Source organism: Dermacentor variabilis, chromosome 5 (genome assembly GCF_050947875.1).
Source record: "Dermacentor variabilis isolate Ectoservices chromosome 5, ASM5094787v1, whole genome shotgun sequence".
Taxonomy (NCBI): domain Eukaryota; kingdom Metazoa; phylum Arthropoda; class Arachnida; order Ixodida; family Ixodidae; genus Dermacentor; species Dermacentor variabilis.
The window spans coordinates 134,637,040-134,662,614 of NC_134572.1; the positions used below are offsets into that span (position 1 = coordinate 134,637,040).

At 48.2% G+C, this 25,575-nt stretch overlaps 1 protein-coding gene across 8 annotated transcripts in view; it reads right to left on the reverse strand.

The window, feature by feature from the left end:
- Positions 1-25,575, reverse strand: part of LOC142581972 (uncharacterized) — a 570,107-nt gene that overhangs the window by 209,115 nt on the left and 335,417 nt on the right. The window lies entirely within an intron of this gene.

A 25,575-nucleotide genomic window follows, 5' to 3' on the forward strand; every position in this document is an offset into this window, starting at 1 on the left:
GCACTTGATATTGGTACGCTTTCATCGCCAGCAAATACTCTTCTAAACGCGGTAACTCCTGCTCGATCATGGTAAGAAATCGGCAGTTATTAGAAGTCAGAACGCGCAGTCCTCCCATGTGTGTTCATATTTTACTTTGTGAACAATATATGGATTGCTTAAAGAAAGAAGAGCTAAAGTTACCACCAAGGCCACGCAGCCAATTTAATAACGTTGTGCTTACGGCTGCCTAATAAGCTGTGATCTTCAAATCTTTCATCTTCACTGACAAAGTGGCAAAGTGATAAAGGTAATGCGATAAAGTGATAAGTGGTAAAGTGATAAAACTGCATAATTCACGAGTTAATTTCTTAAAATTTTTTTATCTCAGGGAACACGTTGCGATTGCGGGATTGAATCAGGCGAGAGTAAAAATAAGGTACACTTTTAGTAGGTCTCCCCAATACAAGCACGAGCTTTGTGGAATCTTGGGCCAAATTCTCTTGTGGTATGCAACGGTGTTCAGCGTAGCTCTATTTTAAAAGAAACGCAGGTAAGGCACTGTGCGGAAGTATGAATGAATATTTGAGGTTTAATGGCGCAAGGGCCAGGTGTGGCCTAAGAGCGCCAACTGTGCGGAAGTATTAAGGTACGCTGATTGTGTTGGCCACACGTACACGCGGAAGTGTAATAATAATATTTGGGGTTTTACGTGCCAAAACCACTTTCTGATTATGAGGCACGCCGTAGTGGAGGACTCCGGAAATTTCGACCGCCTGGGGATCTTTAACGTGCACCTAAATCTAAGTACACGGGTGTTTTCGCATTTCGCCCTCATCGAAATGCGGCCGCCGTGGCCGGGATTCGATCCCGCGACCTCGTGCTCAGCAGCCCAACACCATAGCCACTGAGCAACCACGGCGGGTGCGCGCAAGTGTGCAGTGTTTTATTTTCATAACGGTGCTTCATGCAGTTCGACTGGCCCGAGCACTGGTGCGGTCTACAAAGCTGTGGTTGAAATCTAGAAAAATTGGTTGAAGCATGGCAGGCGAGAACGACATCACAGCTGCGGCACGCAACGCGTATGCATGTAAGAATAATAAATATAGCAAGTTGTACGAGTTGGTTTCCACTATTAATGAATGTACGGAGTGCAAGAAAGGGACGAGGACCAAATAAAGGACTGGGCACGCTCGCGTCCAGTCTTTTATCATTTCCTCGTGATGCAAGATTCTCTATTTATGACGTAAGAATAGCCCGTGTGTAGGGATGAATAAATGACGTGCCTAGCTTTTGCTTCAATGTGGTACGAATTTGAGCTTGTCGGCATCAAGATCTGTCGCACGGAGTAGCGCAGAGTGAACCCCGACAAAATACGAAGACCATGCACTAACAAGACCAAATTTCTACCACGAATTTCTTTTTTCAAGTTTGATTTCTCGCTCCACATTGTGTTGTCCTGTGCCATTCATATGTTGTTGTTCGCCCTGCGACACACAATGCGAAGTAGGTTTTGTTGTTCGCTTTGATATTACACGCTTGCTTGTGGCTGCCACGTGTGTATGCATGGTAGGCATGGCTCGCTTGTACATTTGTTCTCGATATGAAAGGGAAGGTGCTAAGCCTGCCCTGTGACCAGGCAAATCCGGCCTCCGTTTCTATTAAAAGGACTACTCGCTTGAGATGTGACCCAGAATTCGCACTGCCTGTGCTGTGTTCATGGTGGTCTACCTTGATATTGCTACCATGACTACATGCAATAGTGCCTCGTCGAATTTTACCCCCTCCCCCTCCCCCCCTACCCGCGGTGGCTCTATATGCATGGCATTCTGTTGCTGAGCATGAAGTGCTGCGTTTGATCCTGTGTCCCGTGGAGGCCGCATTTAGATGAGGGCCAGATGCAAGAACTTCCATTGCACTTACACTTAGGTGTACATTAAAGAGCCCCAGGTGGTCAAAAATGATCCATATTCCTCCATTATGGCATCTTGCATAGCCCCAGCTTTAGTGTGATACGTTAAGCCCTCCACACCCCACCACCCCCCATGAATCCATAATAAACCTTGTTCAATCTTGTTCTTTGCGATGAGTGTGAAATAAAAGGGCGGAGTATATTGGAAGGTGACAGTACAAGCTGACGCAAGAAATGACACCTTATTACCTCTCACCTACTGCCTTGATGAATACCAATATACTGAATAAAAAAAGAAAGGAAGAACTTTCGGCATGTTTATAGGCTCAGTTTAAGTGCTCTAAACCGGTGGCGCTGCTTGAGAAGGAGGTAAAATTGGACAACCGTAGTCAGATGGGCATGTAACCCGGCGTAGTTGAAATCTTAAGCTCTGGTCGCGCACAGCAGCGTGTACTACCAATATAAGCTCGCTACCACAAATACGTCACCCCCAGAAAACAGCACCATCCTTTGTGAAGCCGCACCCGGGATGAATATATATAAACATTCATATATATGAAAAAAAAATATATAGCAAGTAAAATACAACTACAAGGAGAAGATGAGCCGAGGAAGCGGGTGACGTGGAAATCGTGTCAGTGAGGCCAAAAAACGCGTGAAAGGCGGACAATGGCTGCGCATGAAGTGGCCGAAAAATTGCAAATACTGAGCATATCACACGTAGGGGGAAAAAAAGAAGAAAACGGGAAAGAGGGGGGGAGGGACTAGCTGAAGGGTGGCACCGTCTGTAAACACAATTTTTCTCTCCTCTATCCTACCGCTCATTTTTTTCCTCTCCTTTTTCAGAGACTTGGCTGGCGGAGACAGTGAAGCGTCGCGGAAAGGCGGAAGCACGGAACTTATAACGTGATAAAAAGCGAGCGGGCATAGGAGAATAAGCCGCAAGAGAAAGAACGATGCCGTGAATCAAGCTCCGCCCCAGTGAGAAGCAATAAATGAAAGTCGGAAGAGGTTGCGAGCCAAAAGGGGAGAGCAATAAAAAGAAAGCACGCACGCAAACCCTGCGAGAAATAAGTCCGAGGAAGAGACGACGAAGAGACAAGAAGGAAAAGAATACGGGAACGAAGCTACAGTGCACGAGTCCCGATAAAATGAGGAACTAGTCCCTTTCCCGTCTCCACCACCGCCAAGTTCCTTTATCGCAGGCGGCCCGAGTAAAAATGGGGATGAATCGGAGAGAAAAAGTTTCGAGATTGAACGCTGGGTTCCTGGGATTGATAGAACGAGGAGGCTCCGAAAGGAGGAGAGAAGGCAAACAAATGTGTGTGTGTCCTGGCCCAGAAAGAAAGGAGGTGGAAGTTTGAGTGTGTTTGGGTGCGCGAGTGTTCTTTTTTTTTTGTCTGTGCTGAGAGGAAGCGAAACTGAAGAAAGAAAAGACACGCAGGATCGTATACACTGATACACACGCGAGCGCTCACGTGGTACGGAGTGGGAAAGGGTAAGCACAAAAAAAAATTATGCCGCACTGTTTCCAAACGAAGGCTGCTGAGAAAGCGACGTGCGCTATAGAGTGAACAGAGAAAAAGAAAAAGAAGGAAAGAAAGGAAAGCGAGATGTAAACGTAAAAAGAAACATTCCGGAGTGAAGGAAAGAGGTGCTATTCGTCAGGCTAAGGAAGGGGCGTTTCCTTCGCTTCCATGTATGTAGCCGACTGTTTCTTCTCGGCGACAGAAGCGAACACACAAAAGAGAAACGCAGGAGCCGCAGCTATCGAAAAAGCGACTGCAGTATAGAAGAGAAACAAGAAAACGGCAAGAAGGGCGAAACGTTACAATCTTGCGAAGAAGCCGAACGCGCGCCTCCTCGAGCATGTGCGGACGGGGACGAGGAATGGGATCAGTCTTGCGAGGACGAAGGCTTAAGGAAACTTTACGGAGTGGGATATCACTTAAGGAGGCTCGGTCATGGCGACCGTCGCGATAGGTCGCCGACAAGCAGCTCTCTCGCCTGCGACGCCTGACAGAGGGACGCGAGATGCGATCTAGATCGAGCTCTGGAAAGAAAAAAACACGCTGGAAGGAAACGGGGTTAGGTGGTATAGGAGATAAAAGCGAGCGAAGGAAACACAGGAACATGGGATAATCAGACACAAAGCAGGCATTCAGGATGCGAAGTCTGGTGACGGTGAGGAATGCCGACTTCAAGGAAACATCGGTAAGAGTGAAACAACTTAGGACGGTTCTTTCGAAAGGTCAAATATTCGATTTCGCTGATGTGCCGCCTGCTTTATAGAAACTCTCGAATCTAGTTTTTCTCCGGCAGTGGCCGCATTGAACTGTTTCAAAGACTGCCATTCGTCTAAGTTCGAACGCACACCGAGGCTGCGATATGAATCTTTTCAAAGTGTATTTTCTCTTACATTGAAAATAAACTTTTTTTATCACTTTGCTTTTTTCTTCAAACTTCAATTTTTCAACAAAACTACGCAAGCAACGAACTTGCCCCCTTTAAGTTTCATGATTACATAATCAACGTACCTAACAGCCCTGTCTGTATCAATTCTATCCCCGGGCAGTCGAAGTTAGCTGTGTTTTTTCTGACATTCCCAACGGAAGTTCAATGTTGGCTATAACAGATAATAATATCACGCGCCCCATTTCTAAGTGTTACTAAGTAGTCTGCATCCCACTTTGTCATTTTACCGAAAAATATCACGAGGAGTTACTGTCTTCTTTACAGTTGTTCTTTCTTTTCGGTTATAATCCACCTTTAACTGCACAGGCAGCCAACGTGAGCGCAAGCACGCGCAGCAGAAAGATCGCGGTACTATCTTGCATAAACAATAACGCGGGCCATTTAAAACAATGACCCGCATCCCGGAACATTGCCGCCGTCTCAGGCGTCCGTACGACCTTGGCGGGTCACAAGTATGCAAGCAGCGGCGCGCGCGCATAACACCAACAAGGGGGGAACGAATCAAAGCAAAACGACAAGCAAGAAAAGGAAAGCATCGTGGTTGGGACCAGGGACCCCGGGAGCCTGTTCGCGCCGTCAAACTTCTTCCGCGGCGCCCCTGGTTTAGGGAAAGGCAGCTGCAAATTCTGTTCGGGGCGCAGGGAGGCTCGGTGCTGCCGGGAGCGCGCAGTGCTTTGCCGGCGGCCAGATCGAAGCAGCCCGCCCGCCTCTTCTCCCCTCTGGGGAGGATAGGGCTGCAGCGACGTGAAGGGGCGGTGCTCAGCGGCGGCCTGCAGCCCCGTCCTCCTCTATCTCTCGCTCGGCCTCCTTCTCGCCACATATTGATCAACGGCGCCGTTCCGTGTGTACATTCTCGGGCACCGTGCCATATCTCGCGGCACCCTTGAAATAATCGAAGCATGGCAAAAAGAGATCGGCACACGCCCCGACAGAGCACAAGAGCGCCCGGTGCTATGCCCGGGCTTTACTGTCCGCGTGTCTGGGGCTCGCGGCGTAAGGGAGGGAGGGGGGGTGGGGTGTTCAAAGCTGGAAGGGGTGGCGGGCGGGGGTGGTGCGACGTCGGGCTAGGAGAAGGAGAAGAATCCGGGTCAGGGAGAATCTCGGTTAAAGGCCATCTCCATCTCGTAACCCCCCTCCCCTCCCCCCTATCCCTTCCCTCTGCTTCGCAAGCCCGTCGCGCGGCGGCCGAACACGACGAGAGAGCCCGGCGCTATCTGCCTACACGGGTATTCGTCATCGCCCCGCTTGTGGGGGAGGAGGAGTGAGAAAGGGGTTGGGGAGGAGTACGTATACGCACCACGGTTCCGTCTCTGTCTCACTCTCTTTCTCTCTCTCTCTCGGCCTGCAACGCAGAAGCGTGGACGCGCGGTGTTGCGCCATTTCGCGGCCTTCCAACATGCGGAAGTGCGTGACACTGGCTGCGTAGGCGAACAGCTCTGCGTTTTTTGGCAGCCGACAGTATATGTAAACAGCACGGGCATGCGGTAACACTTTTGCTTTGGCCTAACTTTGTTGTCTGTGGCGACCTTGCCGCAGCACGGCAGCGTTACATCGATCAAAAGAGTCATATGGGAATGCGACTGTCGTCGTGTCTGCATGTCATTCATCTCCGTTGGGTTTAATCAGGAACGCAGTTTTGTTTCGAAGCTAGGCGGTACTTTGGCCCGCTAGTTTGGCGGTTCTTTTCGTGCGTGGAGTATATGCTCAGGCACAGAAGCACCAGCTCGCCGTTAAGCATCTAAGCGAGTGACAACAGCAAGCGCTGTAAAGCGTCGCGACATCCCCGAGGGTGTCGTTCATTTTTGTACATAAGAAGCATACGCAGAACGTATAAAATATGCGTACTGAGCTTCCAATTTTGAAGATCAAAATCTCAAATAACGAGCGGTTCTGTGGTGTTACATTAGTTAACACACTGCCAAGCGGCAACATACACTGCCAAGCGGCAACATTCGCACCGTACAGGAATGTAGGCTAAGGGAGGAATTCCTCCCTTAGCCTACATTCCTGTACGGTGCGAATGTTGCCGCTTGGCAGTGTGTTTATCACGACCGACGTCTGTGAGTCAGAGCGGACAATGGTAATTCGACATCGCATTTTGCAATACGTGCGGTAAGCACTACTGCAGTAAGTCGTGAACGTGGTAGTATAATCGACGCTTTTGAAGTATGAAAGAAGATTGTTGAAGCAGCTGAAGAAGGAGAGGAGAAGAAAACAAAAGTAGGCATTCACAAAAAAGTTTCTCACAACTAGAGGGACTGCCACCCAATCATGTATATTGTGGGAGAAACATTAGCGGGGGCTGTCTGCGAGTGGCAAACAACTCTTATAGGAGCGAAACTCGGCCCCAGGTGCTCACGTTACAACAACCACCCGGAGCTCTCTATCCTGACTTGAACTCAAGTTTTACAAGCTATTCACTGTACCGCGAATGATATCATTATCATTTTTGCTACAGAATATCGCAAGGACGCTATTGTGCTCGTTTTCAAAAGGTGTAGCTTTCGAAACTTTATAATACAACTGGGAACGGCGCAGAATAAAATAGAATTTTCTTCTTCACCAGGAGTGAAATCTTGATTGCGGTATATCATGTATAAGGCAGGTTAAATCTTAGCAGATACCATTATACGCAAATTGAATCCAAACGAAGCCAGCCTGGAGGGATCGCGTGCAGAGGTAGGTGTCTAGATGTGGCTATACGTTTCAACGTTGTTTCAGCATTATTTGGCAGCTCGTGAACAATGATCACAGTCACACTCGTTCGTCCTCTTTTTCATTCTCGTCTTCCTCTGCTTCTCCTCGTCCTCTTCGTCCTCCTGTTTACAGTTGCGATTATTCAAGCCTTATGGGGGTAAAATTTAACTGGAGAAGCCGCTGGATCCTTCCCCTGTTGACATTAAGAAAGCTCCTCCTCATCAAATAGAACGTATGCGTTTGTCAGCAACACTCCATGGAGTTGCGGCGGCGACGGATTTTGTTAGCGGCAACAACCTAAAATTTTAGCACGCATGCGAGTCGCCGTTGTGTTCTATAGTTTGCGGCGGCCTTAAAGGGGGAAAACATTAAATGTGTGGCTTAGCATTCTGGAAGTGCGCAGCGGGTTATGAAGAATGTAGTAATGGAAGGTGCCGGACTCACGAGCGTCTTTGCCTTCCACCCTCATTGTAATGCGGCCGCTGCGGTTCGGTATCAAAACTATTACTTATGTTTTGTAGTAGATGTGTCAAGAGAGAGAGAGAGAGAAGTTTAATGATATGAAATGCTGAGAGGTCGGCCTGAGGTATATTCCTCTAGCCAGCTACTCGGCATTGGGGGAAGGGGAAGAGGGAAAGAAAGAGGGAAGTAGATGTGTCAAAACAGAATATTAGGCCATAGGCTACACTGTTAGATTGTGCTCCTGGAATGCCAGAAGTGTCAGTCTTACCGCGACAGAAAACTTGGTGAGAAAAAAAAAAAAGACGCACGAAAGGAAGACATACGGCGATAACACCTTTTAAATTCCCACTCCAGCTGCTCATGACGTCACGGATATTTTACAACGTTTATACGTGGAACGAGTTCAGTCTTCATCGATCACGAATGTATTCCATAGGAACGAAACACGCGAAATTAAAAGTTTGTACCACGTTTTCTCCGCCCCTAATCAAAATTAATTGTCCAACAAACGCATATGTACGCATGTGTTGAAGAAGACCCATTTAGAGTGATTTAATTGGCGCATCTTATAGAGTCTTCTGTGAATGTCTATAGTGAAATCCCGCTTAACTGAAATACGTGAAATCTGCAGGCGACGCCCTAATGGAAGTTAAATTGTAAGAAAGTGACTAAAGCATGCCCAGTATTTTCTTCCTTATTTGAGTGTACACTACTGGTAAGGAATTTGAACTGAAAAAGCTCCATGAGAGTCGCCTGCCCATTGTTCATGCGAGGTACGAGTAAACTCGACTTGAAGTTCTGCAATGTTAAAGCACGTTCTAAACAGCCGCACCTAATGAAAATGGATATAAGGATGACATGGATTGCCTATAAACTTCAATTATATAGTTATTTGTCTCTTTCTTCGCTTGCAGTAGAGAAAGTATGCGTATACTGTCCATAGTCAAAGCCGTTAGCAACTATGTTTCCTTTGGTACAGTGTCGTCCACGTAGGCTTCCGAACTGGTTCTCTGCAGATAGTTTGTGAGCAACAGTCGACAAGAGAGTGTAGGTCCATGTGCCTCCAGGCTACGCACTTCAGAATAGTGGCTAGCCGGGCTTTTTGGCCCGAACACATTCTTTAGCAAGCAGAGCGAATAACGGGACACAGAAAAGAGACACACTATACAGCGCCTGTGTCGTGTGTCTCTTTCCTGTGTCCCGTTATTCGCACTGTTTGCTAAAGAACGTGTACATATACATGTTCCCTAGACTTCATATTAAAACGTCTGCAAACTATGGAAACAATATTTTCTGAAAGAAAGTCGGGAATCTGAAGATCGCCTTTCAACGACGGTAGTGGACAGGTGCATTCCCTCGATTCTGAGCGCCTTTATTTCCAAAGCAGACGCTATCGACTAAGGAAAGACCCCGGCCGCAACCTCGTGCTGTGCCACCGCTTCTTTCTGTCGCAGACGTCGTATATACGCTCCGACGGCGAGAACAGCGCCTCGCAGCGGCAGGCGGGCGACCATGGGCGCAAGGAAGGGCATAGCAGCCAAGAAGCGCGCGCTCCCGTACGCGGTCATATATCTCATCTCGGGAATGAGTCGGCGTGGCCCATCCATCCTGCTCAGCGCTCCGGCGTCCCCGGGAGCCTCGGAAGGCTCCGCGAGACGCCGCCCCGTTCCCCGCTGAATTCCCGAAACCCTTTGGAGCGGCCCATCCGTCTTCATTTTAATAAACTCGGCACGTCAGCTGGGGGATCCGTGGGCGTTCGTTTAAAAAGTTAATTTCTGCGCATGCGCCTTATTTACCAACCCCTGCACGCGCGCACGCGCGACAAAGCCACGCCGCGAGGCAAGCGTTGACGGCTGGACTCCGCGCGCTTCGGTACGGCGAGCGCTATATTTACACGTCGCAAAGTCCTTTTGGGGCGGTGTCTCGCCCGAGTCGTCGCGTATGTGCGGCGTTCTATTAGAGCGGCGTCGCGCGACGCGAACGGGCCATTCGTCTCTTCCGCAGCTTGTTTGGGAGACCACTGGAAGCCGGCGTGAGTTGCGCGATTAAAGTTGTATGTCGTGGAAAGGAAGCAGCACGGGGTATATACACTCAGTACGTTCGAGAAACACCGGTGGGTGGGCCCACCTGAGGCCTTGGTATGGGTACAAGTGCGCTCCCCACGGATGTGGAATCGCGCCAAAGTTGTGCTGGCGTCGGGCATAGGTTACGAGCTGTACCGTTAATCACCCTGCAGGCGCACACCGTTCGTTCTTTTGCGCGAAATACGCCGCACAAGCGGGGCGTGGTTCACTCGCCGACTGTATACGCGCGCGCTTCGGCGTGAATGTCGCGTCCGTTTTGTCTCCGACAGATAGCGGCTGACAGGGCTTATGCGACAACTTCCCGTTCCGACTACAGCGCGTGAATTTTAATTATTATCCTGAAATTGTTAGCGCGCTTGCAAGGAGCTAGCATGCGGTGAGCACGACGAAAATAAAGCAGATTGAAATGCACCAAGTGTTCGATCGGTCAGTGGCCCGGCTACCGATACATTCTACAGGCTTTAGCGGAAATTTCAAGCGATGATAGAGGATTTTCTCTTGCAGCGTCTACACTTGCTCGCGCAAGGACAAGCTCCTGGCTGCGTAACGTGGACACTGTGCTACGGCTATACACGAGTGAGGACTACAGCCTCTCCCGCTGCGACGCGACGTTGCTCTATACTGCGTAGGGTGGGGAGTTACGTTGGCATGGCCGATATTGTAATGGCCGATATACTGGCATGGCCGATTGTGCGACGTGCGACTCCCGCGAGGAAACCATGAAGCACTTACTGTGTACCTGTGATCGCTAGGACGCCCAAAGCTTCTTCCTCTCTTTCCAGGCAACCTTAAACTGGCTGGACTCTAAAATATTTCCTGAATGATAGATACTGGAACAGCGGCCTATCGCTGGCGTCAGTTTAGCGTAGCAAACCGTACACTCGTCTATGATTGAGGCTCACTGCATTTTCTATACTTCCTTTCTCCCTCGCGCTCTTTCTTTGAGCTCTACTATGAGGTCCTTTTTACAGCTGACCAGTTGTGATTTCTCAGGAGCTATGACGTTCTGCTGCTGAGCACGAGGTCGCAAGTTCGACTCCCGGTCGCGGCAGTCACATTTATATGGGGGCTAAACGCAAATACGCTCGCGCGTTATTGATTTGGGCGAACGTTAAGGAACCCCAAGCTGGTGAAATTGAATGCGGTTCATCCCACTGCGATGTCCCTCGTCGCCTATTGAGAAGTCTAGCGACGTTAAACCACAAAATCTACTTTAATTCTCAATTTACTTTTTCTGCCACCTCAGCTATGTAGGCCCTTGCGCCTGAGATGATGACGCACACACATGCATTGTGTTTGAACTAATCAAGTGAATGTTGCAGAAGAATCGATATTTGGGCAAGTTTGTACTGGTTGAACATCTTGAAGGGGCAGCGCTAGATGACAAAGACCTGTGTGTTTCCTGCCTTCGGTCTTTGTCGTCTAGCACTGCCCCCTTCAAGATGTTCAAGTGAATGCTATTTGTAACAATTAGCTCTGCATTACTTCGATTATTGACCGACCGACCGACCGACCGACCGATTGATTGATTGATTGATTGATTGATTGATTGATTGATTGATTGATTGATTGATTGATTGATTGATTGATTGAGGTGGGCTATTGTATACTCCCCTCCCCGGATGAAGTGAATGCACCATGGCTGGACACCAGCAAAGTAAACATATTTCTCAGAGGTCTATAAGAAATCTCGAAAATCAAGTTGACTATACCACAGAAGTCCCGCATAGACGGTTTGCCAGCACATCGTTAATTTCATAGCTACTGATCTTTTCGCCCACTCAGATGCAGCGTGTATATAAGTAAGAACAACATAAGATGCAGAAGTAGAAATACAAGTCTTTTGAATTAAGGGTTCCAGTTCCCTAGAAGAAGCATACTGGTTTAGTGTTATACTTGCCATATTTACACAAAGGCACGCGTATCTGTAGCATGCGTATATCTAAGCTGCAGGTACGCTTTGACACGCCGCCTGGACGTGCCTTGACCGGCCATTGGAGAAGCGGCGTTCACCGGCTGCCCCTTTGCAATATTTTCCAATAACTCGCCTAACACGACGTCGCGAAACGAAAGCGCTGCACGTCATTTGTTGCGGGGTGGATTAAAACGCCACTTTCACTTGATTCTGCTCCCGTGGTTGTGCTTTGGTAAAGGTACAAATCGAAGACTAAATAGAGTTTCGTGTAATGAGATTAAAATTGGCTCGAGCCGGCGAAATCGACCGCCGAGGCCCTGCCTAACTCAAGATAGTGCCAGAAATTGTGGTCGATATAAAAAAAAGCACTTGTTAAGCTGCAAGACAAGAAAGTAAATAAATAAAAAGCCGAGAACATGCATACTGCGAGCAGAACTGAGTAAGTTTCAGGATTAATGACCTGTGTCCGGCTTCTTTTCTTTCCATAAATCTGGGTTGTTTCACAGTCCGCTCCAGCGGCCTGGGCTAACACCGCACTGCTCACTGCTCTGCTTTGCGAGCGCACCCAAGAGAGAGAGAGAGAGGGGGGAGGGAGAGAGAGAAGTAAAACAAGCAATAAAAGCGAGAGAAACCACCAAATGCAAAAGAAATGACGAAAAAAAAAACGACAAAAACAAAGAATTCCTCGGAAACGAGAACCGCCGGCCAGGCCTGCACCATGCGAAGTCTTCCAGTTTTTGCATACGCTGCGCGTGTAACTCGATTATGAAGTTGCGGAGTTAAACTTTTTTTCCGCATGCTCAGATCTTCGCTCGCCGCAGGTGGCAAGAGCCGAAGCTCAGGCTCGCACGCGCGTCGCCAACGAAAACACCTGCTAATGAAGTGCGCCTGGGTAATGGAGCGAAAAATTAATATGAATGGCCGCGCGCGCACTCCTCGGACGTTGCGCCGCCCAAGCTGCTCCTGTCGTTCGCTGCGCTGGCTGGCTGCACCCGCGTGCACTGCCGCGTCAGCAGCAAGGGAGGAGGAAATGGAGAGAGAAGGAAAAAGCAGTAAGTTGGAAAGAGGACGTCGTGGGCAGTGCAGTGGGAGGCGGTAATCGAGCCTGCGCAGGACTTAAAGAGCAAGCACGACTTACCATGCAGGAATTAAGTCAGCCTGATGCGACGCGCAGCGGTTAACCTTTCGCCCTCGTAGGGTGCGCGAAGTACGCGCCATCTACATAGCGCTTATCAGATTACGTGGAGTATACAGCGAAAAATAAACTTCGCGGGACGTGCAGCATCTCGCGAGGTACAGCGCTGTTGACGATACGGGTATCACGGACAGCCCGAGAGATTGGGATAAGCTCATTTGTACAGAAGTGAACGCTCGAGCTTCTTCAGTATTAACTATAGAAAGATGAAATGCACGAGCCAGAACGGGCAGACGCACACAAACGCGTGCAGGTGCATACACAGCGGCGCGCGCGTTCGTGCGTGCGTGCGTGCGTGCACACACACACACACACACACACACACACACACACACACACACACGCACACACACACACACACACACACACACACACACACGCACACACACACACACACGCACGCACACACACACACACACACACACACACACGTATACGCAGGCGCGCGCGCGCGCACACACACGCACACACACGCACACACACACACACACACACGTATACGCAGGCGCGCGCGCGCGCACACACACGCACACACACGCACACACACACACACACACACACACACACGTATACGCAGGCGCGCACGCGCGCACACACACACGCACACACACACACACGTATACGCAGGCGCGCACGCGCGCACACACACACGCACACACACACACACACGTATACGCAGGCGCACTTGCGGAGATTGAGAATGGGTTGCTCAATAGGGCTCATCCGTACCATTTTCTTTTTTCAGAATGCTTGCTGTTTCGGAACTTCACTGACACTTCCGAGTTAACAGCGTCAGAATCGTTGAAAAATGCAGTGCTGCGGGGTTTTAAGGACGTGCTTCTAGAAACTAATGCTAATTAGCTCGGGAAATCTGCTAAATCTACACGAATTCATTACTGCGACACGCCCGTTAATTTGTATAATCACACAATAAATCAGTAAAACATCGTTATTTAGCTAACGCGAAATTTCTGTTTGTCGTGCACCATCCGCCAACTTACGTTTCCCAATCGCATTATCTGTCCAGGTTTTTTTTTTCTTTTTTTTCTTTTTTTTCCCCCAGGGATAGCCGTTACGGACTCCCTCCCCAAATCGTTCTGATATCCGTCGCTGCTGTCGGTGTCAGCCAGCGTTTGCCAATGGCAAGTACTTTCCGAGCTTGCACAAGTGTCCCAAGCAGACTTGAACTCTGGTGCCGCAGAGTACTAGACAGAAGCTCAACCTCTCGGTCGCTCCGCTGGTGCCCTATGTAGAAAAGAGAAAGGAATTGCAATTGCTCCCCATAATGCGAAGCAGTGAAATGATAGCAGGCGCAATATTATACGCAGGAATTCTCGCGCTGCTTCGTATGGTATAACGGTTCGAGCAAACCTCTAAAGACATGTACGAGGAATATGCTTTCAAGAAAAAAAAATAGAGAAAAAAATTTTTGGAGTTCTATAGTTTACTTTGTCTTCCGTTGTGGGAGGTGGCATCCCTCAGTGATAGCAGGCAGAGAGACACCCGGCTTTTGTCGTTTTCCTTCATTGAGATAAAAATAAATAGAGGAGCCGTTGAATCATTCCCTGCCGACGGCTACTACATTTCGTTTGGTTATCAGATAAAATAAAAAATAAACAAATACATATTCTTACAATCGGTATTGTAAAAGACAAAAAAAAGGAGAATAAGTATAGGCAGTTCGACACCAGAATGTTGGGAGTCTTCTCGAAAAGTTTCAAGTTCTCGCAAGTTCGAGGTACACAAGTTTCTTTCAGACGTACGAATGAGACAATCGCACACGCACGAGTGAGACACTCAACTACACACGCGAGGTGAATATTCCTCCCACATGCCAGCGTCTTCAAAGAAGCGTTAGTTTTCACTGCCTTGCGATGCACTTTTGATGACCAAGGGCCTAACACCTGGGCAAGTGAGACCATCTCATGTGAGTCAATTAAACGCAGTTACCCCCTCCCCTCCCTCCCCCGATCCACAAGGTGCTGTTTTTGTGCAATGTGCTTGAGAGAGTCGAGGGTTAGGCCTCTGGTACGCATCCTCGTCGTCGTGGCCGCACGAACATGTTGTAGAGGACCCAAGCCCAATTAGAAATAGGAAGTGCTTGGTGGAAGCAGCTCCGAAACGCATACGATGTAATGGGGCGTCCATGCGTCGTGGAAGCGAAGGGTCTGTAGCTGGTATACTCAAGAAGTGGGTCAACTGCGAATAAGAATGATTCATACGTGCTCTCTGTAAACATGTTCACCACGCACTGTTCTCTCCTGGCGCAGAAACCATCGACGATGATCGTCAATGTAGGCGAATGGCCGAACCCTTCTATACAAAGCTAATCGCTTTATTAGAGGAATGATGTACCTCAAGGCGTGTGTTTGTTGCAGTGGGGATATTTAGGTAACGTTTGTTGATTCCCTGCATAATTCTGTAGAGAACAGAGTCGTTAAGCAGCACATCTTTAGCAGTAGTATAGATGTATGGACATTCGTTAGTTGGGATTAAATGACGATTGGAATTAAAGTAACAAATAATAAAAGAAAGCACGAGGAAAGAAAAACCTAGGCATGAAATATTTATGCTTATTTACCACTAATATAATATAATTAAAAGACAAGATTATTGAAAGTGCTACGCAACAACTAGCAAGATGCACTGCATTAGCAGGACATCAATTAGTCATGACAAAACACGTTTTAACCTTGAGATGTCAATTTGACATCTCAAGGTTAACTTTGTCAATTTGAAATGTTGTGCGCATTGAGTATGTTTTCTAATGCAGAGAGAGAGAGAGAGAGAGAGAGAGAGAGAGAGAGAGCGACTAATCCTTTAGTCACGAACTGTCATGCAAAAAAATGGGAATTTCCGCGGTTCAAATGGTATAGAAGGATAAGCATGGTTATTCTGTGTGATTTACGCGTGTGATATTAACACGTTTTAGAGGATTTTGTTTGCCAACCAACATCTGTTTACCAACCAGCTCCTTGTCACTTTTTTGTTGTTGAGCACTTTTATTTCCCTCCCCCTACTCTATGTACCGGCTTATTCTCATCCTCTTCACCCATTGAAGGTTGGGATATAATGACTTACACCATTTAAAGGGACACTAAAGTGAAAAATGATTTCTTCTGCATCAATAAATTACCGTTCTACAACACCAAAAACACAACTCTTACAACGATAAGACTTTTGGTAAGCCATAAAAAGCGCAAGAACAAAATACGGGTGGCGACGCCCACTTAAGTTCCCGCACCTGGGGGCTGTGATGTCATGGATTTTGATGGCATCTTCTAGGGCCTACTAATTATATATAGCTGTACAGATTGACCACATTGTGTTCTAAAAGAACCAAATATTAAACATGGCAAGTTTCGGGAATCTTTATTCAGCCAACGCGGCCGCAAATGCGAAAACATACTTTGGAATCCCTGACCTCACGCTGACGTACTGGCGCTGGGGTTTCGGCGCGAAATTCAAACACTGATACCTGGACCTTAATTTTCTCATCTAATAGTCAAACTATTTTTTAAAATGACTGCCTGCAGGGTTCTCAAAAAATGCTTCATTAGTCTAAACTGATTTATTGATTCGCGCCCCCCCCCCCCCCCCCTTTTAGTGTCCCTTTGAACCGCTGCTAAGGAAAACAGTTGGTGCCTTGACAACGACAAGAGAAGGCCTTGGGATGCCTGGGATTCTGTGTGCCTCAAGTAAGCCGCTTTTCTTAGACGTTTGAGGGTTGCGACAACCATTAGGCTCACCTGTATTACTAAAGATGTTTATATATTTCCTCCTTTTCTGCACATCTGCATGTTCCTTAGCGAACGCATCAAAAGCAGCCCAAAACATGACGCTGCCATAGCACGACACTGTAAAAAAGGCAACTGATTTCTGCACCTTCAAGGTATCCGCAACTCCCAGAAACACTCTGTTCTTGCTGTAACGCTTCATTTCATTTTGCAAGTATTGATTACAGCACACGTTGCAATTTACGGATGGTAGCCGGCGAGTTTGTAAGGCGTATTAACTTTGACTGAATTTACAAAATGACGCATATTTGCATAAGTGCGCCAACAAACTCGCCATGAAAATGCACTGTTGTTCCACTTACTTTTTTGACAAAACGGTATTTTATGCATTGAAGCACACAAATGAGTGGAACGCCCATGTATTTAGCCCTCACTTTTGGAAATGATATCTCTCAACTGGTGTCATCCTGGAAATTCAAGTGGATACGTCTTGGAAGCTCACCGGCTACAATTTGTAAATTGCAATATGTGAAGTAATTAATTAAGAAGGTAATTATTGAGCTTTTGGTAATTAGTTGAATATGTGTCTTGATTTCTCATGCTAATAATGCCCGCCTCTTCGAAAAATCCAGCTCCAGGACAAGAATTATGCTATCTGCCACATGCGATTTTGAAAAATTCCATTATATTTAAAAAAGTATCATCCTGTTTTTACAACAGTACTACTCACGCGCCTTCCTTGGGTGTCGTTGTGTAGAGGAAAGATGGCGCCGTTGTCGGGTAACATTGGAACGACTTCTAAGGATCGCATAATTTTCGAGGTATGTGCTTTGAAACTTGCTGTGAAAATGTACTATTTCTTCAATTACTTTTTAGAAAAGCGCTGTTTTATGCATTCAAGCACAAATGTAACTGCAACGCCGATATTATTCTTGGCATATTTCGGGAATGAATATCTCGAAACTGGCGTGGAGATGATGTCAGGGCAGGGAAAGAAACTGGAAAGATGTAAAAAGAACACACACAAGAAGTGACAAAAAGAAACATTAGAATTTTCACATACATATATACTTGTCATTCTCAGCTGCGAAGCATACGATTGTAGAAGCAACGATGACCACAAGAAAACGGCAGCACAGTTTTCAAGTGTTTTCATGATGTGGTTTCACCTTTGCTTTGAAAACGCAGCGTAGCCTTCAAATGTATATAACGGAACACAAACGGCTTCCGGGTTCTGGTCCAGGACAGCCGTCTGGGACTTCGCTAGGCACCCGGAACCGTCAACCTTGTGATGAGGCCTTTTCACTGTTCACCTACAGGCACCCATATCTTCGAGGCTTCGAGGAAAAAAAATTCAAGGCCTTTTTCCTGTGTCCCCAACGTCGTGGATACTGTGCACCTTTTAAGTTTATGTAAACTAACTTCCTAACTTCTACATTCGTTGGACACCTGCCGCGCGGACAAAATCAAAAGAAAACCGTGCCTTTTAGGCTTTGGCGTTAGAATTTCCGAGCTGGGACGTATGTTTCTCCTTCTTCGAGAACGTGTGCACGCGATACGAGAACCGAAACAAAAGGGCCGCAAGCAACTTTCACCAATGGCCTGTCACGAACTGCTAACACAATTCCCGCGAGAAACGACTTTCGGAACCGTATAGATAAGCCATCGATATTGCTTTGGGCCCCTCGGAGACACTCAATAACCAAATTAGAGCGGACAAAACAACTTCTCAGCGACCCGCGACACAGGCGACGAAAGTACCATAACGTGAGACGCGTCGCAAAGATGATGTCTGCCGTATACCGTGTCGTGTAAATAACATTGTGGACGCCGCTAGGGGCGCTCCTATACGGTGGCGCTGCAGTGACTCCACTGGCGACTTCCGCGCGGGGAGAGGGGAGGACGAAAGTGCGCGTTTCTTTTCTGGCCACCTTCCAAAAGTCGCAACTTTATCCCCGAGAGGGGCCAAAGCCACGGGCCCAGTTCTCAAGCCAGCCGTGCCGCCCGGCAGTGGTGTGCGACTATCCGGCAGTGGCGCTGATGCCGCGCGCCATTAAATCATTCCTAATGGCCCTGATTACTTTTTAACGACCTCGGCGCTTTCTTCTCGCGCACACGCGCCGGTCACGGCTCTTTCGGAGGAAAGTTCCGGACCATCGCTTATATATAGACAGATGTATATGTATATGCGCGGCGGGCAAGCGCCGGCTGGTGCTGCAGGGGCGGAAGTTCCTCAGCTTCCGTATATAAAGACGGCCGCGTGCCGCGTTCGTTCTGCGAGTTTCGTGACGCGTGGTGTGCCTCGGTTAACCATGCCTCGACGAGACGCGTCTGGACCGAGCCCGACGAGGTTTCTTTTTTCTGTGTGCGCGACGGCACGTTTTGAGGTCTCCAGCCGCTTTAAACTTCGCGCTGTGCCTCGGCCACAATGAAAAAGGTGGTTTAAGATTAGCTATAGGAGTATGAGACAAAGTCATAAAAAGTGGCAGCGATAAAAAGTATTGCTGGGGGAGGGGGGAGGGAACTGCGCGGAAGAAACAGGAAGTACAAGATCAGATGAAGGCGGGAAATCCGTGATCGGTTTCCCCTTTGACACTCGGCAGCGGCGTCGAAGGGAGTATTCAGCAATGCAGGAGGCATGAGAATGATCACAATTTGGAGCCTATGGGTGTGATGATAGAAGATCCCGGAGTTTGTTCACGATGATTTCACTTAGGTTTGATGATATACTACCATTATCTGTCTTGTTGCCGAATGGCGCCTTTGATGGCAACATGCGAAATCGCAGAAGATGGGCTTTTCACAGCAGGTATACCGTCCTTTGGCATTATACCGAAGAGCCTCTTTGCCTTTATGTACATACCAGCCCTGCATGAGTCCTACATATATACAGTCCTCATACGGTCATGAGTATAGAGATAACACTCAACATCGCCCTTATCCCTTATCAAAATCATCCATCAACACCCTATGTTACTTCTATATACATGTATACAAGTTTGTGAAAATGCGCACTTGTATCGTCAGTTAGATCAGAGGGTAGGCGGATAAACATATGTGTAGCACAATGCAAAAGCTATAAATGATGAAGCTCATCTGCAGTAAATGATTGCACGCATGGTGGTGCGTCACCCATATCGTGATGGTGGAGTCACGGCGCTGCCATGGTCAATCACCCCCCCCCCGCACACACACACGCACACACGCACACGCACACGCACACACACACACACACACACACACACACACACACACACACACACACACACACACACACACACACACACACACACACGCGCGCGCACACGCACACGCACACGCACACACTTTCGTGTTCGAGGACAGTCATATATTTCTTAAAGAAAGGAAACGTTGAAACGCGCTTCTGTACTGCGTTATCTCCCCTTTCTCACTCATGAATCAAGTAAAAAATAATAATGAAAGAAAACGGAAGCATTGTACAAAAGAAATATCAGTTTACGCCAACGCAAATATATATTTAATATTTTAATATGTTTAACTTCCTTGCGTGATAGAATCGTGTTTCGTTCCGCTAGGGACTGGAGAGTAACATACTACTTTGTCTTATTTTATTTTACCGATCTTGCTTTTCCCTGGGAGCTAGAGAGAGAGACAGTGCATGTTAATTAACGAAATTGAGAAAAATGTACACAGGAAGCTTAATATTTTTCAGACGGGTGACGAAATCAGCCTCAGCTATGCGAGTATATGTGTATGCGTAGAATAGCGGCGCGCAGTTTTCTGTAAACCGTAAATGTGATTAGCGTTCAACTCGAGTATACTGAGACAAACTTGTAGAATGCATGCGGCACGCATAAATGTCCAGTGGAGTGGCAAGTAAGAAACCATCACATGTTAATTTGTTTCTTTTTTCTCTGAGTCATCTGCTTTCGTGTTTTGCCGGCGTTATGCCATGACAGCAATAAATGCTATAACAATAAGAAGCTGTATCGATCGAAGGAGGCAGATAAGGCGGGATTGCTATAACTGTCACTGCAAATTGGCCGAAAGTCAACGAAATTCTCACAGTATCGAGAGTTTATTGCGCGCAAGTGGAGTCGTTACAGTCTTATACTTCATTGCCAGAACTGCCTAATGACGTGGAAAATTAGGTAATTGGACCATGAATCGTGAAACTACGTGATGCCTGCAAGAATGAGCGCCTTACAAGCGCACACGAAGATAAGATCGGGTCTTGCGTTAAAAGTTCACAAACGCCCACATCACCAACCCCGAAGGCACGAAGGAGATTAATTACTGCGCAGTTTAAAGGCCGAAGCGCGGGCTGACATCATACACTGTTCGTCGTGTTGGCCAGGACTGCGGTGACAACAGTGAAGCAGCCTGCGAAAATTTACAGTGCCAGCGATCCATTACAGATTCACAGAACTGCGTGAGTGCAGTGCGGGGACTACACGAGCATTGCGCAAGCGCACGCAGTGCAAGTCATTTATAACCGTCGTCTGTGGGCGAATACGTAATCAAATGATCGCAAGGATGTGCAGGGAGGGCCATATGTTAGCCACGTCTGCGTGAGCTCAGCGCAGCGACCTGCGTGCTGCCGCACTGCGACACAGTTACTACACGGATGTCGCGAATATACGGATGAGTACAGTATAATACCTTTCGGATAATTGCGAGAGGAGCCTGAACGTGGCGGTGTACAGGAACATTTATGAACGGCGTCCGGATACGGATAAAAAGCGTGGGGCCAGTATGCACACAAAATGTGTCAGGCCAGTTGCAAGCATACATGTGTAGCAACTAATATAGCGCTCTTCGTGGGGAATTTGTCGCATCCAGATGCATGCCACTTCGACTTCTGTTCTCGCCGAAGTATATACACATATATATAGGGACATACCGCGCTAGTTCCTTGCCTTTGCTCGCGGAGGGCTCTCTGCTTGTGCGCATGCGCAGCCCTGCATGGATCGGAGACGCGGAAGCAGAGAGGCGTCTTCTGTTCACGCTGTGGTTTCGGGTCAGAGACCCGCGCTCTCTGCGCGCGCAGCACGCCCGGAAGCTGGCGCGCTCGCACGTGCGAGTGTATACATACAAGACCAGCGAGCGCTGGCGAATCGCAGACAGCATCGCCAAGACGGGTACACACACAAAAGGGCAAAGGAAACGATGCTACGGAAGACACACGAGGAAGTGCAAAGCCAAGGGAAGAATCTCACCACCGGGCCGAGAGAGGGAGGGCTCGCGAGCGAGTTAGTTGATTGGGGCGACGCGAAAGACCGATAATTTATGTCCATTAAAAGCGATCCTCCGCTGCGAAGGCATCGGCACCGCCCCTCCTTTCCATGATTTGGAGCCAATCGAAACAGGGTCACGGTGCGCTGGCTGCCTCGACTTCCAAGCGCGTTTGTCGCTTTAATTCGGAACCGTGTGCGCGCGCGTTCACCTCCCCGCTTTCCCTCCTTTCCTACGCACAAGGGGCACCCACGCAGGTCTCTTGTACCTCTCGCCCACAGCCGCCTTTGTGTGCTTTGGCGCGAGCGCGCCTTTCTCTCTCTCTTTTTTTCCCCCGCGCGCGAAGCCGAGGCTCCCTACCGACCTTTGTTCTTCCTTTGATGCCCCGCTAGCTCGCCAAAAGACGGCAGAGCGAGATAGATCCACGGCCAGCCAGCGACAGCGGGAGCCATCCCGTTCGTGCGTGGGTGTGTGTGTTTGTGCCAGCGCCATTTGCTCTCCCTTTCAGGTTTTCGGGAGCGCCGCGAAAGAATGGCGACCGAGAGCGCGCGGGAGAAGGTGCGGGAGGACTCCAGACAAAAAAGACACCAAGACTGAGCCACCCGCCGTCGCGTGCCCCAGTTTGTCTCTACTACGGCCGCTCCTCCACCTCCCAGACTCGCTTCATTTTTTTGCTCCTTCTTTCTTTTCTTCCCGTTTCTCTTCCTGCTTCCCTGACATTGCCACTTTCTCCTTTTCATACCACTTTTTACATTTTATGCCGTTAATATCCTTCCACGTCGGTCCCTCTCTATACCGCTTGCTTTTATTTCGCCTTACTGCTCTTCGAAGTCGGTCGGTGCGTGTATCGGGAAGCTTCCTCTCCTGTCCCCTCCCTCCTGAATTCTATCGTTGTGTAATAGGCTCCTCCCTTTTTTTTCCCAATCTTTTTTTTACTCGCTCTCCTTTGTCTTCAATTCTCGTCCCCCCAAAGGGGCGTATTTGTCTTTGTCTTCGTTCTATAGGTGGCGCTACTCATTGCAAATCAATATGGCCGCTGCTGCTGCTTTGATCGTTAGTATTGACTTTTGCGCACTATCACTCTCCCTTCGGAAGTGGCATTTGCTTCCGCCTTTCTCGCTTTTTATTTTCCTTCCACCGTTCGGCTTTGTTTTGGGAGCGCACATTCTACTCAGTTCTCGCTCCTTTATACGGGAGCGGCGAGAAGGTTTCGGAGGATGTCGCGATCAAAGTAGGTGCGCACGGAAAATAAGGTTGGCGTCTTCAGTGTCGCGGGGTGCCGCGCTGGCACATTATGGTGGATATTTTCCATATGCCTTCTCTAAGTCATGCACAGAGAAACATGCGAATAGCATGTGGCTTGTCTTTCGAAAGCCGCGTATCGAAAGAGCACTGACGGCCTATGTGAAGGTCACGCATGTTTACAACAACGTGTCTTTGTTGCAGACCTGATCAGAACGGCTGATTCAAGCTCTGAGATCTTCTTGTTCTGTTCATTGCTTTTTAAGGCTCGCGATTGTAAGTAAAAATTTTGTTTGACCGCGACAGTGAATGTTCTCATTGTACAGTGGTTTGGAATGTTTCTGGGGTGCTCGTTATTTTATTGCCTTGGCACGGCAATAAATTTAGTTTTCAGGCTATTCACACCTATATACTTGACTTTTTATAAAGTACGGGTCCCGGTCTGGACTGCTGGCTTTGAGTACGGCTAATTGCTTGTTATATGTTTTTCATCGTGCTTCTGTCGTCATCGTCACCCATTATGCGTCTTTTTCTTTCCACAATCACCTTCCCCCATCGCAGCTGGCTAGAGGAACGTACCACAGGCCAATTTCTCTGCATTTCACATCATTAAACCCTCTCTCTTTCTCTCTCTCTCTCTCCGGGGCACTCTTCGTCGCTTATGTTTTGTAAATAAGGACACGTAAATAAGGACACGTAAAGGACACACTGAAGTAGTAACCAACAGAGCAGAAGGCAAAAGGTCAAGGAGAACAGAAAGGGCGCTGAATTATAAATAATCTGACGCGTGAGCCCGTGAACAAAGTTTAAAGGAAGAGACTGATGGAATCACTGGTATTGCATAACGCTATATACGTGGCAAAGACGGGCTTGAAAGGCAACAGCGTCATTTCTTCTTTTCGGTCGCCTTGATTGCCCGTTTGTGCAAGACATCAGCTAATGCGAGCAATGAGTTCCTTTACGGGAGCGTTTGGTCGGCGATCGGTCACACGCGCGCACAGACTTCCTTCACAGTAACTCTTCACGATCCCATAAATATCGAAGCAAGTTGCTCTATTCCACACGCAACTAGTGCAATAAAGATTGCCGTCATCGAGTTGTCGTGATTGAAATAAAGAAAATGAAGTGGTTAGATTTGACACCAGTATTTTTAGTAGCGGGTCTAGTAATTTGGGGTTTTTGGGAAAATGTTGTCCTTTTTCCTTTTCTTTAACTTTGATTTCACTCACTACTCTTTCCTACTTTGATTTTCTTCTTTTATCTTACTGTTGATCAATTCCTCGAGCTCGGCTTCGTGGCCGTTGAGCAGCCTTTCTCGTTACATAAAGGCAATCGTAGGCGATGGTCGGGGCGGCTACCAAGAAATAAAACAATGCGAGGCACAGAAATCTTCTTTAATTACCCATTAAATTAGTTAACGTGGCGATTTCGCCGTTGCCTACACTATCCGCAGCTAAACCTACACAGAACACGCACCGTATTTCTTATAGCCGTCATGCACTGGTGCACACAGGCTTGCTTTTCGAGTAGAAACCATTGACAATAGGCCCCGTAATAAACGACGTCGCTGAAGAGGGGCGATGCGCAGTGAACAAGCTCGTCGTCGTCGCGAGCGTTCGGATGCAACAAGCCCACGAAATCAAACGCGTACAGCGGGCTCCCACTATAGACAATCTAAAAGTCACGAAACGGAGAAAAAAAGAACTGTGAAAGAAAATGCGTCACTTTGTGGTAAGAACGGCGGAAAAGCTCGCAAAGGAAGTCGACATAATGCCACGCAATCTCTCCGACACGTCGGGAAGAGGGGAGGAGAAGCACGCTGCCTTTGTGATCTCCTCAACGGCGCGACGCGCGATTCTTCCCTTCGTCCCGCGCCATGGTAGTGGCGTGTGCAGGGTTGTGCGTGCGTGTCTGCACGTGTGTGTGTGTGTGTGCGTGTGTAGACGTGCGCGTGCTTGGGGGCGTCGCTTTTGTGCACTTGGGAGCCAAGCGAGAAAGCTTGGAAATGCTAAGGATGCATCACAGATACAGAAGAAAGAAAGAAAGAAAGAAAGAGAAAGGAAATGTGCCGGAGGGCCACGGGAGGACGAGAAATAACAAAACGAGAAACGGGCAGCGCTTGTCTTCACTACAGCCAACCGCAGCAAACAATACGCGGCGTCGGAGTCAATAGAGCGAGGAAGCGTTTGTTCGCCTATAGCCGGGCTTCTGCGTTTGTCGCGTCGCCGGCCCGCGTCAGCCAAGTCCTCCCACCATCGTTTGCCGTGCTTCTGCAGAAGAGGGCAGCATTGTTGTCGGGCTCGGCAGTGGAACCGTTTTCACGCCTGACCCGGTGCCGCTTTGGGCGGCATAACGACTACACGAAGCGGGCATAAGTGATGTATGTACAGGCGCCCGACACGGCCGCCCGCAGATTTTAATTCGTGCGTCCATACGAAAAGTGCTTGGCAGCGCGAATGTTAAACCCACTGTAGGAGTATCATTTCTTTTGATGACACATCTGTAGGTCGGTATGGGATTGTTGCAGCGGCTTCATTGAATTTCGCGCGTGGACGCCGGCATGCGTGTAAAGCTTTCTATAACAAAAGGTGATACAGGTGGTTTTTTATTTGTTTGTTTCGTTTCTCGCGCTCATTTTCTGTAACAGAAATATCTCAAGT